Source organism: Bos indicus, chromosome 5, assembly GCF_029378745.1.
Source record: "Bos indicus isolate NIAB-ARS_2022 breed Sahiwal x Tharparkar chromosome 5, NIAB-ARS_B.indTharparkar_mat_pri_1.0, whole genome shotgun sequence".
In the NCBI taxonomy this organism is placed as follows: domain Eukaryota; kingdom Metazoa; phylum Chordata; class Mammalia; order Artiodactyla; family Bovidae; genus Bos; species Bos indicus.
This window is the reverse complement of record NC_091764.1, coordinates 100314075-100327003: the sequence shown is the minus strand read 5'-3', so window position 1 is coordinate 100327003 and position 12929 is coordinate 100314075. Positions and strand designations below refer to the sequence as shown.

Sequence of the window (12929 nt, the reverse complement as noted above, 5' to 3'; positions counted from 1 at the left end):
CTATAATCATTGATTAGTTCTAGTAATTTTCTGGTGGAGTCTTTAGGGTTTTCTATATAGAGGATCATGTCATCTGCAAACAGTGAGAGTTTTACTTCTTCTTTTCCAATTTGGATTTCTTTTATTTCTTTTTCTGCTCTGATTGCTGTGGCCAAAACTTCCAAAACTATATTGAATAGTAATGGTGAAAGTGGGCACCCTTGTCTTGTTCCTGACTTTAGAGGAAATGCTTTCAATTTTTTCACCATTGAGGATAATGTTTGCTGTGGGTTTGTCATATATAGCTTTTATTATGTTGAGGTACGTTCCTTCTATTCCTGCTTTCTGGAGAGTTGTTATCATAAATGGATTTTGAATTTTGTCAAAGGCTTTCTCTGCATCTATTGAGATAATCATATGGTTTTTATTTTTCAATTTGTTAATGTGGTGTATTACATTGATTGATTTGCGGATATTGAAGAATCCTTGCATCCCTGGGATAAAGCCCACTTGGTCATGGTGTATGATCTTTTTAATGTGTTGTTGGATTCTGATTGCTAGAATTTTGTTAAGGATTTTTGCATCTATGTTCATCAGTGATATTGGCTTGTAGTTTTCTTTTTTTGTGGGATCTTTGTCAGGTTTTGGTATTAGGGTGATGGTGGCCTCATAGAATGAGTTTGGAAGTTTACTTTCCTCTGCAATTTTCCGGAAGAGTTTGAGTAGGATAGGTGTTAGCTCTTCTCTAAATTTTTGGTAGAATTCAGCTGTGAAGCCGTCTGGACCTGGGCTTTTGTTTGCTGGAAGATTTTTGATTACAGTTTCAATTTCCATGCTTGTGATGGGTCTGTTAAGATTTTCTATTTCTTCCTGGTCCAGTTTTGGAAAGTTGTACTTTTCTAAGAATTTGTCCATTTCTTCCACGTTGCCCATTTTATTGGCATATAATTGTTGATAGTAGTCTCTTATGATCCTTTGTATTTGTGTGTTGTCTGTTGTGATCTCTCCATTTTCATTTCTAGTTTTATTGATTTGATTTTTCTCCCTTTGTTTCTTGATGAGTCTGGCTAATGGTTTTTCAATTTTATTTATCCTTTCAAAGAACCAGCTTTTGGCTTTGTTGATTTTTGCTATGGTCTCTTTTGTTTCTTTTGCATTTATTTCTGCCCTAATTTTTAAGATTTCTTTCCTTCTATTAACCCTGGGGTTCTTCATTTCTTCCTTTTCTAGTTGCTTTAGGTGTAGAGTTAGGTTATTTATTTGACTTTTTTCTTGTTTCTTGAGGTATGCCTGTATTGCTATGAACTTTCCCCTTAGGGCTGCTTTTACAGTGTCCCACAGGTTTTGGGTTTTTGTGCTTTAATTTTCATTCGTTTCTATGCAAATTTTGATTTCTTTTTTGATTTCATCTGTGATTTGTTGGTTATTCAGCAGCGTGTTGTTCAGCCCCCATATGTTGGAATTTTTAATAGTTTTTCTCCTGTAATTGAGATCTAATCTTACTGCATTGTGGTCAGAAAAGATGCTTGGAATGATTTCTATTTTTTTGAATTTACCAAGGCTAGATTTATGGCCCAGGATGTGATCTATCCTGGAAAAGGTTCCATGTGCGCTTGAGAAAAAGGTGAAATTCATTGTTTTGGGATGAAATGTCCTATAGATACCAATTAGGTCTAACTGGTCTATTGTATCATTTAAAGTTTGTGTTTCCTTGTTAATTTTCTGTTTATTTGATCTATCCATAGGTGTGAGTGGGGTATTAAAGTCTCCCACTATTACTGTGTTATTGTTAATTTCTCCTTTCATACTTGTTAGCATTTGTCTTACATATTGCAGTGCTCCCGTGTTGGGTGCACATATATTTATAATTGTTATATCTTCTTCTTGGATTGACCCTTTGATCATTATGTAGTGACCATCTTTGTCTCTTTTCACAGCCTTTGTTTTAAAGTCTATTTTATCTGATATGAGTATTGCTACTCCTGCTTTCTTTTGGTCCCTATTTGCATGGAAAATTTTTTTCCAGCCTTTCACTTTCAGTCTGTATGTGTCCCCTCCTTTGAAGTGGGTCTCTTGTAGATAACATATGTAGGGGTCTTGTTTCTGTATCCATTCAGCCAGTCTTTGTCTTTTGGTTGGGGCATTCAACCCACTTATGTTTAAGGTAATTACTGATAAGTATGATCCCGTTGCCATTTACTTTATTGTTTTGGGTTTGAATTTATATACCGTTTTTGTGTTTCCTGTCTAGAGAATATCCTTTAGTATTTGTTGGAGAGCTGATTTTGTGGTGCAGAATTCTGTCAGTTTTTGCTTGTCTGAAAAGCTTTTGATTTCTCCTTCATATTTGAATGAGATCCTTGCTGGGTACAATAATCTGAGCTGTAGGTTATTTTCTTTCATCTTTTTAAGTATGTCTTGCCATTCCCTCCTGGCTTGAAGAGTTTCTATTGAAAGATCAGCTGTTATCCTTATGGGAATTCCCTTGTGTGTTATTTGTTGTTTTTCCGTTGCTGCTTTTAATATTTGTTCTTTGTGTTTGATCTTTGTTAATTTGATTAATATGTGTCTTGGGGTGTTTCGCCTTGGGTTTATCCTGTTTGGGACCCTCTGGGTTTCTTGGACTTGGGTGATTATTTCCTTCCCCATTTTAGGGAAGTTTTCAACTATTATCTCCTCAAGTATTTTCTCATGGTGTTTCTTTTTTCTTCTTCTTCTGGGACCCCTATGATTCGAATGTTGTAGCGTTTAATATTGTCCTGGAGGTCTCTGAGATTGTCCTCATTTCTTTTAATTCGTTTTTCTTTTATCCTCTCTGATTCATTTATTTTTACCATTCTATATTCTAATTCACTAATCCTATCTTCTGCCTCTGTTATTCTACTATTTGTTGCCTCCAGAGTGTTTTTAATTTCATTTATTGCATTATTCATTATATATTGACTCTTTTTTATTTCTTCTAGATCCTTGTTAAACCTTTCTTGCATCTTCTCAATCCTTGTCTCCAGGCTATTTATCTGTGATTTCATTTTGATTTCAAAATTTTGGATCAATTTCACTATCATTATTTGGAATTCTTTATCAGGTAGATTCCCTATCTCTTCCTTTTTTGTTTGGTTTGGTGGGCATTTATCCTGTTCCTTTATCTGCTGGGTATTCCTCTGTCTCTTCATCTTGTTTAAATTGCTGAGTTTGGGGTGTCCTTTCTGTATTCTGGCAGTTTGTGGAGTTCTCTTTATTGTGGCATTTCCTCGCTGTGTGTGGGTTTGTACAGGTGGCTTGTCAAGGTTTCCTGGTTAGGGAAGCTTGTGTCTCTGTTCTGGTGGGTGGAGCTGTATTTCTTCTCTCTGGAGTGAAATGAAGTGTCCAGTAATGAGTTATGAGATGTCTATGGTTTTGGGGTGACTTTGGGCAGCCTGTATCTTGGAGCTCAGGGCTGTGTTCCTTTGTTGCTGGAGAATTTGCTTGGTATGTCTTGCCCTGGAACTTGTTGGCCCTTGTGTGGTGCTTTGTTTCAGTGTAGGTATGGAGGCATTTGATGAGCTCCTGTCAATTAATGTTCCTTGGAGTCAGGAGTTCCCTGGAGTCAGGGTTTGGACTTAAGCCTCCTGCTTCCAGTTATCAGTCTTATTTTTACAGTAGTTTCAAAACTTTTCCTTCTATACAGCACCATTGATAAAACATCTACATTACAGATGAAAAGTTTCTCTACCATGAGGGTCACCCAGAGAGGTTCACAGCATTACATGGAGAAGAGAAGAGGGAGGAGGGACTTAGAGGTGACCCGAATGAGATGAGATGGAATCAATAGAGGAGAGAGTGGGCTAGCCAGTAATCACTTCCTTATGTGCACTTCACAACTGGACCACTCAGAGATGTTCACAGAGTTATACAGAGAAGAGAAGGAGGAAAGAGACAGAGGTGGCCAGGAGGATAAAAGGGGGGAATGAAAAGGAGGGAGATAGATCCAGCCAGTAATCAGTTCCTTAAGTGTTCTCCACCATCTGGAACACACAGAGATTCATAGAGTTGGGTAGAGTAGAGAGGGGTTAGGGAGAAGACACAGGCGACCTGGTGGAGAAAAAGGAGAGTCCAAAGGGAGAGAGAGCAGTCAAACCAGTGATCTCGCTCCCTAGTGAAAAATGAGTACTGAAGACTGGGTTCTTAAAGGTACAAAATTGGTAACAAATACATAAAAGCAAAAATTAAAAATCTAGAGTAGAGTTTGGAGTTTCAAAAATACGATGTTAAAGAAAAGAAGAAGGAAAAGAAAGAGAGAAAAAATGAATAAACAAAAACAAACAAGGTCGCAAAAATTATAAAGAAAATATAGGTACAAAATTGATAACTAATACCAAAAAGCAAAAGTTAAAAACCTAGAGTAGTTTGGAATTTCAAAAATACAGTGTTAAAAAAAGGAAGACGAAAAATAAAGAGCGAAAAACAAACAAACAAACAAAAACAAAGTCGCAAAAATTATAAAGAAAATACAGGTACAAAATTGATAACAAATACCAAGAAGCATAAATTAAAAATCTAGAGTACAGTTTGGAATTTCAGATATACAATGTTATATAAAAGAAGAAGAGAAAGAAACAGAGAAAAAAAAAGTCACAGAAATTATAAAAAAAAAAAAAAACTATAGGTAAAAAATTGATAACAAATACCAAAAGGCTATAAATAAAAATCTAGAGTAGAGTTTGGAATTTCAAAAATACAATGTTAAAGAAAAGAAGAAGAAAAAAAAAAGGTCAAAAAATTTATAAAAAATGTATATATGAAGTTTGCTTTAAAAAAATAAGTTTTTTTTTTTTTTACAAAGTAATAGGTTATAAAAGTGAAAACTAAAGGAATAATAGAGGACTTAAAATTTTTTTAAAAAATTAAAAGAAAAAAAAAGAATGATTGTAAAAATAGTAAAAATATATCTAGGACTTTCTCTGGTTTTGTTGTGAGTATTGTGGGTTCAGTTCATTTTTGGCTAGTTCCTTGGTCTGACTTATATTTCTCAAGATCTATAGGCCCCTTCCTAATGTAGTCGGTACTAACCACAAGGTTTTAATCTGTTGCCTGTAGCTTCCAAGGCGGTTCCCTCTGTTATAGCTTCTGTTTGCTGGTCTCTTCAGTGTCTGGTTTCTGCTCTGATCAAAGGGGACGGTGGCGGACACTTTTTTTTTTTTTTTTTTTTTTTTAGGCTCACTTGTTCAGTTGCGCTGTGGGGAGGGAGGGAGGGATGCTGCAAACAAGTAACACTGGCGTGTGCTCACAGTGCCTCAGCCACACTGGATCTGCCCCAGCTCACGGCGCGTGTAGCCTCCCTGCCCACACTGCTCAGGCTCTAGGTTGCTCTGCCAGGAACCATCCGTGGCCGGCCCTGGGCTGCCTGCACCTCCCAGGTCCAAGCCGCTCGGGTTTAGGCACTCGGGTAATCCTCAGAGGCGCAGACTCGGTTGGGCCTGCGTTTTGTGCCCGTTCCAGGTCCGAGCAGCTCAGGTGATGAGGTGTTTGGCAAGCGCTATTGCTGCGACTTATCACCTCCCTGCCGCTAGGTTATCTAGGTGTACAACCGGCACACCTTCTCAGGCAGATGTTGACTGTCCAGACCCCCAAGAAGTTTTAGTTAGCAAAGAAGCCTGCTTACAGTTTTATAGATAATGTCTCTCTGGGGCTGCGATTGCCCCCTTCTGGCTCTGGCTGCCTGTTACCAGAGGGGGATGGTCTGCAGCTGGCTATCTCTGTTCAGTCCTTTGTTCTGTGCATGGGCCTGGTGGTGTCTTAGGTTAGGGCTGGCTTTTCGCGTGGTAGATATCCCACAGTCTTGTTTGCTAGCCCAAATTATTTCGCTCAGATAGGGCTCAGGGTATTCAGGCCAGATCCTTACTCTAAGCGATGCAGCCCACGCAGCGCCTCCCTGCCCAGCCCCTGCTTGCTAGTGGCGTGTGCAGGCGTCTGCGCTGCTTCTCCTCTGGGGGAGTTACCATAAGGCTCGCAATCTGCAGGTTTTAATTGTTTATTTATTTTTCCTACCTGTTATGTTGCCCTCTGTGCTTCCAAGGCTCGGCACAGATTTGGCAGTGAGAAGGTTTCCTTGTGTTTGGAAACTTCTCTCTTTTTAAGACTCCCTTCCTGGGATGAAACTCCGTCCCTCCCTCTTTTGTCTCTTTTTTTGTCTTTTATATTTTTTCCTACCTCCTTTCGAAGTCTTGGGTTGCTTTTCTGGGTGCCTGATGTCCTCTGCTGGCATTCAATAGTTGTTCTGTGGAATTTACTCGGCCTTTAAATGTTCTTTTGATGAATTTGTGGGGGAGAAAGTGTTCTCCCTGTCCTACTCCTCCGCCATCTTGGGAAATACCTCAAATTAATTTTTAAATTCATTGCAATCCCATTCAAAAATCTTAACAAATTTTTAAATAAAGTTGACAAACTGACATAAGTTTACATAATTCTTCACACATCTGTAAGTAAGCCAGGCACTCCTAACAAAGGACAAGATTGTAAAACTTGCTCTACCAGTCATCAATAGTTACAAACCTATAGTAATTTAGAGAGTGTAATGCCATGCTACAGAAAGAAAAGCAGATATATAGAATAAAGTTATGTCCTATACTATTTTCTTGGGCTCCACAATCATTGCAGATGGTGATTGCAGCCTTGAAATTAAAAGACACTTGCTCCCTGGAAGAAAAACTATGACCAACACTTACAGCATATTAAAAAATGGAAATAATACTTTACCAATAAAGTCCATATAGTCATATTATGGTTTTTCTGGTAGTCATGTATGGATGTAAGAGTTGGAACATAAAGAAAGCTGAGCACTAAAGAATTGATCCTTTTGAACTGTGGTGTTGGAGAAGACTTTTGAGAGTCCTTTGGACAGCAAGGAGATCAAACCAGTCCATCCTAGAGGAAATCAGTCCTGAATATTCACTGGAAGCACTGTTGCTGAAGTTGAAGCTCCAATACTTTGGCCACCTGATACGAAGAACTGACTCACTGGGAAAAACCCTTATGATAACCCTGAAATATTGAAGGCAGGAGAAAGGGACGACAGAGGATGAGATGGTTGGAGGGCATCACTGACTTGATGGACATGAGTTTGAGCAAGCTTCGAGAGTTGGTGATGGACAGTGAAGCCTGGTGTGCTGCATAGAGCCCATGGGGTTGCAAAGAGTTGGACATGACTGAGCGACTAAACTGACTGAATTGATGGAACAAAGTGGAGATATCCATTCACAAATAAAGACTATTTAATGATATATCAAGGTATTGACTAGGTGATCCTGTTTCCAATAATTGGGCTTGGACACTGGTCCTAGTTTTTCTTTTCTAGCTTGATGTTGCCTTAATAGACAGAAGTAGTGTTTGTTGTAAGGTGTAGGCAACCTATGTTAATTTTGTGGTCTGAAGTGCTTAGCTATCACATGAAAAAAGATAATTTGATCCCTATGATACCATACATAAATAACTTCTTCATGGATTGTAGACCTAAATGCAAAAAGCAAACTGACAAAGATTTAGTATTAATGTAATGTTTACCCAAGCTAATTCTGTGTTTATGATAAAAGAAGAGTATTATAATTCAGTTATATTTACAGAAATGTAAGGTAAAATCTCTTGCTGTGGAAATACTATCTTCCCTTTTTCCTACCGTATATTTCTATACAAAAGCACACAATTACACACATATATAGTCATTTTGAAAGTGAATATACCTGACAACTATAATTCATGGATATATTATTTCTGATTATATTCAATTTGAACTTTGACTGCTTTTTAAAAGTCACCTCAAAACTAATTATCCTTTATTGTCAAGCTTATAATTTTTATTTCTTGTCTACTGATGCTGCTACTTAACTGATGATTTTATTTTCTCCTTCCATCTCACATGGTTCTTCATAACATATCTATATTCCCCATTCCTATGAATGGTGTAATCTCTCTAATCCTTTCACATAACATCTTTTCTTTCAAATATCTTAAAATATCTATTGCTAGAGAAATGTTTCAATTATATGACATATAATATATGTCACATATTATATATTTTATATATATATATCTAAGAAGAATTTCTATGATAAATGATTGTAAGAAGACACAAACAGTGAAAGGGAAATATGAGAAGCATTAAAAAAAACTCTTAACTAAACACATTTAATTGATTTAATTCAATATTTCAGAATTAATTCATTTAGCAAGCTCAATTTAAATATATGCACTGTGAACACTGTACAGAAACAAATGTAAGAGATTTTTTAAACCTCAAATAAATAGTTTGCTCACTAGAGGTGCGTTTTACTAACCAATATGACATTTGAACCCATATTTCAACTCTTGTTTCACATAGTGTTTTTTATGTGGCTGTCATTGTTGCTGCATTTCCATCCTGCAAGATTACTGCCCTTAAGTTAGACAACTAGAAATTTGTTATGTAATCAATAAATTGATTGCAAGTTATTTAAATACTATAGATACAAACTTTATAGTAGATTTTAAAACCAAGAATTTAAGATCAAGAATTATTTTAAAAACTAATGCTTTCAGTTGGTGATTTATAAAATATGAATGATCACCAGAAGATGGATCATTAGCACCATGGACCTGTTAAATAAAAGTGAATTCTGCTTACAGGGAAATTTTAATGTCATACACTCCAAATGGCTAATAATTTGTCACTTTGCTAAGACAAATACAGCAAAGACTGTTAAAAGAGAAAGGCAAGGCAAATGTGAGTTGCACTGATGCAAGTGATACCTCTTTTTCTTGGACTATATTTCATGATTAAAGCTCTTCTGAAGTAAAAAAAAAAAAAAAAAGACAAATATGTAGGGTGCCTGGGCCAACTTAAGAAAGGCACATTAGTGTCTGTTCAGTTCAGTTCAGTCGCTCAGTCATGTCCAACTTTTTGCGACCCCACAAACCACAGCACACCAGCCCTCCCTGTCCATCACTGCTCCCGGAGTTTACCCAAACTCATATCCATTGATTCGGTGATGCCATCCAACCGTCTCATCCTCTGTCGTCCCCTTCTCCTCCTGCCCTCAATCTTTCCCAGTATCAGGGTCTTTTCAAATGAGTCAGTTCTTTGCATCAGGTGGTCAAATTATTGGAGTTTCAGCTTCAACATAAGTCCTTCCAATGAATACTCAGGACTGATCTCCTTTAGGATGGACTGGTTGGATCTCCTTGCAGTCCAAGGGACTCTCAAGAGTCTTCTCCAACACCACAGTTCAAAAGCATCAATTCTTCAGCGCTCAGCTCTCTTTATAGTCCAACTCTCGCATCCATACATGACTAGTGGAAAAACCATAGCCTTGGCTAGACAGACCTTTGTTGACAAAGTAATGTCTCTGCTTTTTAATATGCTGTCTAGGTTCATCATAACTTTCCTTCCAAGGATTAAGCATCTTTTAATTTCATGGTTGCAGTCACCATCTTCAGTGATTTTGGAGCCCCCCCCAAAATAAAGTCAGCCACTGTTTCCACTGTTTCCCCATCTATTTCCCAGGAAGTGATGGGACTGGATGCCATGATCTTAGTTTTCTGACTGTTGAGCTTTAAACCAACTTTTTCACTCTCCTCTTTCACTTTCATCAAGAGGCTCTTAAGTTCTTCTCTTTCTGCCATAATGGTGGTGTCACCTGCATATCTGAGGACATTGATATTTCTCCCAGCAATCTTGATTCCAGCTTGTGCTTCAATGAGTCCAGCATTTCTCATGATGTACTCTGCATATAAGTTAAATATGCAGGTGACAATATACAGCCTTGATGTACTCCTTTTCCTATTTGGAACCAGTCTGTTGTTCCATGTCCAGTTCTTTTTTTTTGTTTGTTTCAGCTGTTTTAAGTCAAAGATCTTTATTTTTGGCTTCTTTTTAAAGAAAGCTCTTCTAAGAATTACATATGAAAGATCACGCGTAAATCACACTTCTTCCATGGATTAATAAAAATACAGTTTTCATGATTTGTAAATATCTGTTTTTAGGGGATCCAGAGAGCTGGAAAAATGCTGCTGGGTTTTTCTGGCCTACCACTGAATTGTCTATAAGTCAGTTAGAAGGACGCATGTGTATCGTGGGTATGTTATTTCCCACCAAGAGAAACAGAGCCTCAGCATCTGGACCGTGCTTATCTCAGGAAATTGGCAGTGACTGGCTCTGAAGGGAAGTTGGTTCTGCTGGAGCGGCACGGGTGCACTGCTTCCTCCCAGGGGAAGTGGGCACAGATGCAGACCCCCGCGGAGCTTGGGGCACAGCCAGTGACTCATTCACTGCTCTTCACCAGCCAAACCTCGTTGCGATGTCCGTAGGGCTTCATGGGAGGGTCATACCCAGTGCAGAAGTAGAAGTCAGTCTGGTACTTGGCTGTGCTCTCCAGGGCGGACCGCAGCTGGATGGCTTGGGCAGCGTAATCAGCTGCCTTAGCATAACCACCAAACTGCGTGGAATAGACAGTGATGCCTTCCCTGTCTTCGATCTTAATGCTGTCATCGCTGGGAGCTGGTGGGTCGCTTTGAAACTTGTTTGGAATCCAGAACCAGACTTTTAATTTCTTCTGTAGGTCCCCATCGTCACTGGGGAACACAGCAAAGGAAATAGGAACTGTCATCCCCATTCCGAGTCCCTTATCATTGGAGCCTCCCACATACTTCATGACTTTCGGCATTGCCTCCCTCAGAGCCTCATCCACAGGCTTATCTGTCACTTCCACTGTGGCAAACTTCCCGCCTTCACAGGCCCTCTCCTCATAGAAGACATCTCCCTTGCTCCCTTTGCTCAGGACCTGCCAAGGCCAAGTCTCTACGCTCCCGAACAGCGAGTTCTTGATCATGCCCAACATGGTGTCGCCGTGGTGCTCAGGACACACGGGGAAACACGGGGTAGGGGAAAAGGGTCCATGTCCAGTTCTAACTGTTGCTTTCTGACCTGCATACAGGTTTCTCAAGAGGCAGGTCAGGTGGTCTGGTATTCCCATCTCTTGAAGAATTTTCCACAGTTTATTGTCATCCACACAGTCAAAGGCTTTGGCATAGTCAATAAAGCAGAAATAGATGTTTTCCTGGAACTCTCTTGCTTTTTTGATGATCCAGTGGATGTTGGCAATTTGATCTCTGGTTCCTCTGCTTTTTCTAAAACCAGCTTGAACATCTGGAAGTTCATGGTTCACATATTGCTGAGGCCTGGCTTGGAGAATTTTGAGCATTACTTTACTAGCATGTGAGATGAGTGCAATAGTTTGAACATTCTTTGGCACTGCCTGTCTTTGGGATTGGAATGAAAACTGACCTTTATTAGTCTTGTGGCCACTGCTGAGTTTTCCAAATTTGCTGGCATACTGAGTGCAGCACTTTCACAGTATCATCTTTTAGGATTTGAAATAGCTCAACTGGAATTCAGTCACCTCCACTGGCTTTGTTCATAGTGATGCTTCCTAAGGCCCACTTGACTTCACACTCCAGGATGTCTGACTCTAGGTGAGTGATCACACCATCATGATTATCTGGGCCATGATTATTAATGTCTGTAGGTAATATAATTGTCCAGGACTAATAGAACAAATTCAGCTGAAGCAGTGCTGTATAAATTGGGCTTTATAGCTAAATCTTTTGTGTAAACCTATGGCAGTAGGAAATTTACTAAGAGAAAAGAATTACACTGTATTTTCCCCTATCTATAGAAAGAAACACTTCAGTTATCTTAAACGCTAATACACCTGTAGTTAATCAATAAATTAGTCCTTGAACAAAATACTTTTATTGTTTGCAAGGTTCCAAACACTGTGACGGGTGTGTCGTACAGGACACAGAGAAATCTGTGATCTAATCACAGTTCTCTAAGACCCAACAACATAGATAGGAGATATAATCCCACAAATCTAAATACAATAAAGATTGGAAAAGCATGTAAGGCAGTAATAGAAATATGTGCTAATGTCATACTAGATAATTTGCAAAATGAATGGTTTAGTTTAAAATTTTTATAGAAAAAATAAATAATTTCTGGCTACAGCAGTAGTAGACATTTCTCAGAGAGGAAGAGGGGAGTGGGTAGAAACTGAAGGTAGAAATAAGTTAATTATATCATTACATATGATATATCTTAGATGATTACACATGTAGAAGAATGTGTATGTGAAAACTGTTAGTAAGAAGAGCTGGATAACTTAGAAAATGTAAACAGTGATTGTTGTTTTGTTCAGTCACTGAGTTGTGTCTGTCTCTTTGCAACACCATAGACTGCAGCCCACCAGGCTTTCCTGTCCTTCACTATTTCCTGGAATTTGCTCAAACTCATGTCCATTGAGTCCATGATGCCATCCAACCACCTCATCCTCTGTTGTCCCCTTATCCTCCTGCCCTCAATCTTTCCCAGCATTAGTCTTTTCCAATGAGTCAGCTCTTCGCATCAGGTGGCCAAAGTTTTCGAGTTTTAACTTCAGTATCAGTCCTTCCAATGAATATCCAGGTTTAATTTCCTTTAGGATTGATTCGTTTAATCTCTTGCAGTCCAAGGGACTCTCAGGGGTCTTCTCCAGCACCACAGTTAGAAAGCATCAATTCTTAGGCACTCAGCCTTTTTTCTGGTCCTACTCTCACATCTGTACATGACTACTGGAAAGACCATAGTTTTGACTATACAGACCTTTGTCAGCTAAGTGGTGTGTCTGCTTTTTACTATTCTGTCTAGTTTTGTCATAGCTTTTCTTCCAAAGAACAAGCGTCTTTTAATATGACTGCAGTCACCACCTGCAGTGATTTTGGAGCCTTAGAAAATGCAGATTTGGTAGTGTTTCACTATTTTTATGAAAGACTTTATATTTGAAATTATTTTTTTAATTGTTTACAGGAGTTGACACATAAAATCATCAGACTTGAAGATTTTTGTTGTTTGTTCTGTTTTGTAAGGGAAGATTTTTGATGACAATTTCAAGTTTTTTAAAAGA

At 38.5% G+C, this 12929-nt stretch overlaps 1 pseudogene; it reads right to left on the bottom strand.

Annotated features, from left to right (window-relative positions):
- Positions 1–9826: 9826 nt before the first annotated feature.
- On the bottom strand, positions 9827–10872 carry LOC109558831 (heme-binding protein 1 pseudogene; annotated as a pseudogene).
- Positions 10873–12929: the final 2057 nt, after the last annotated feature.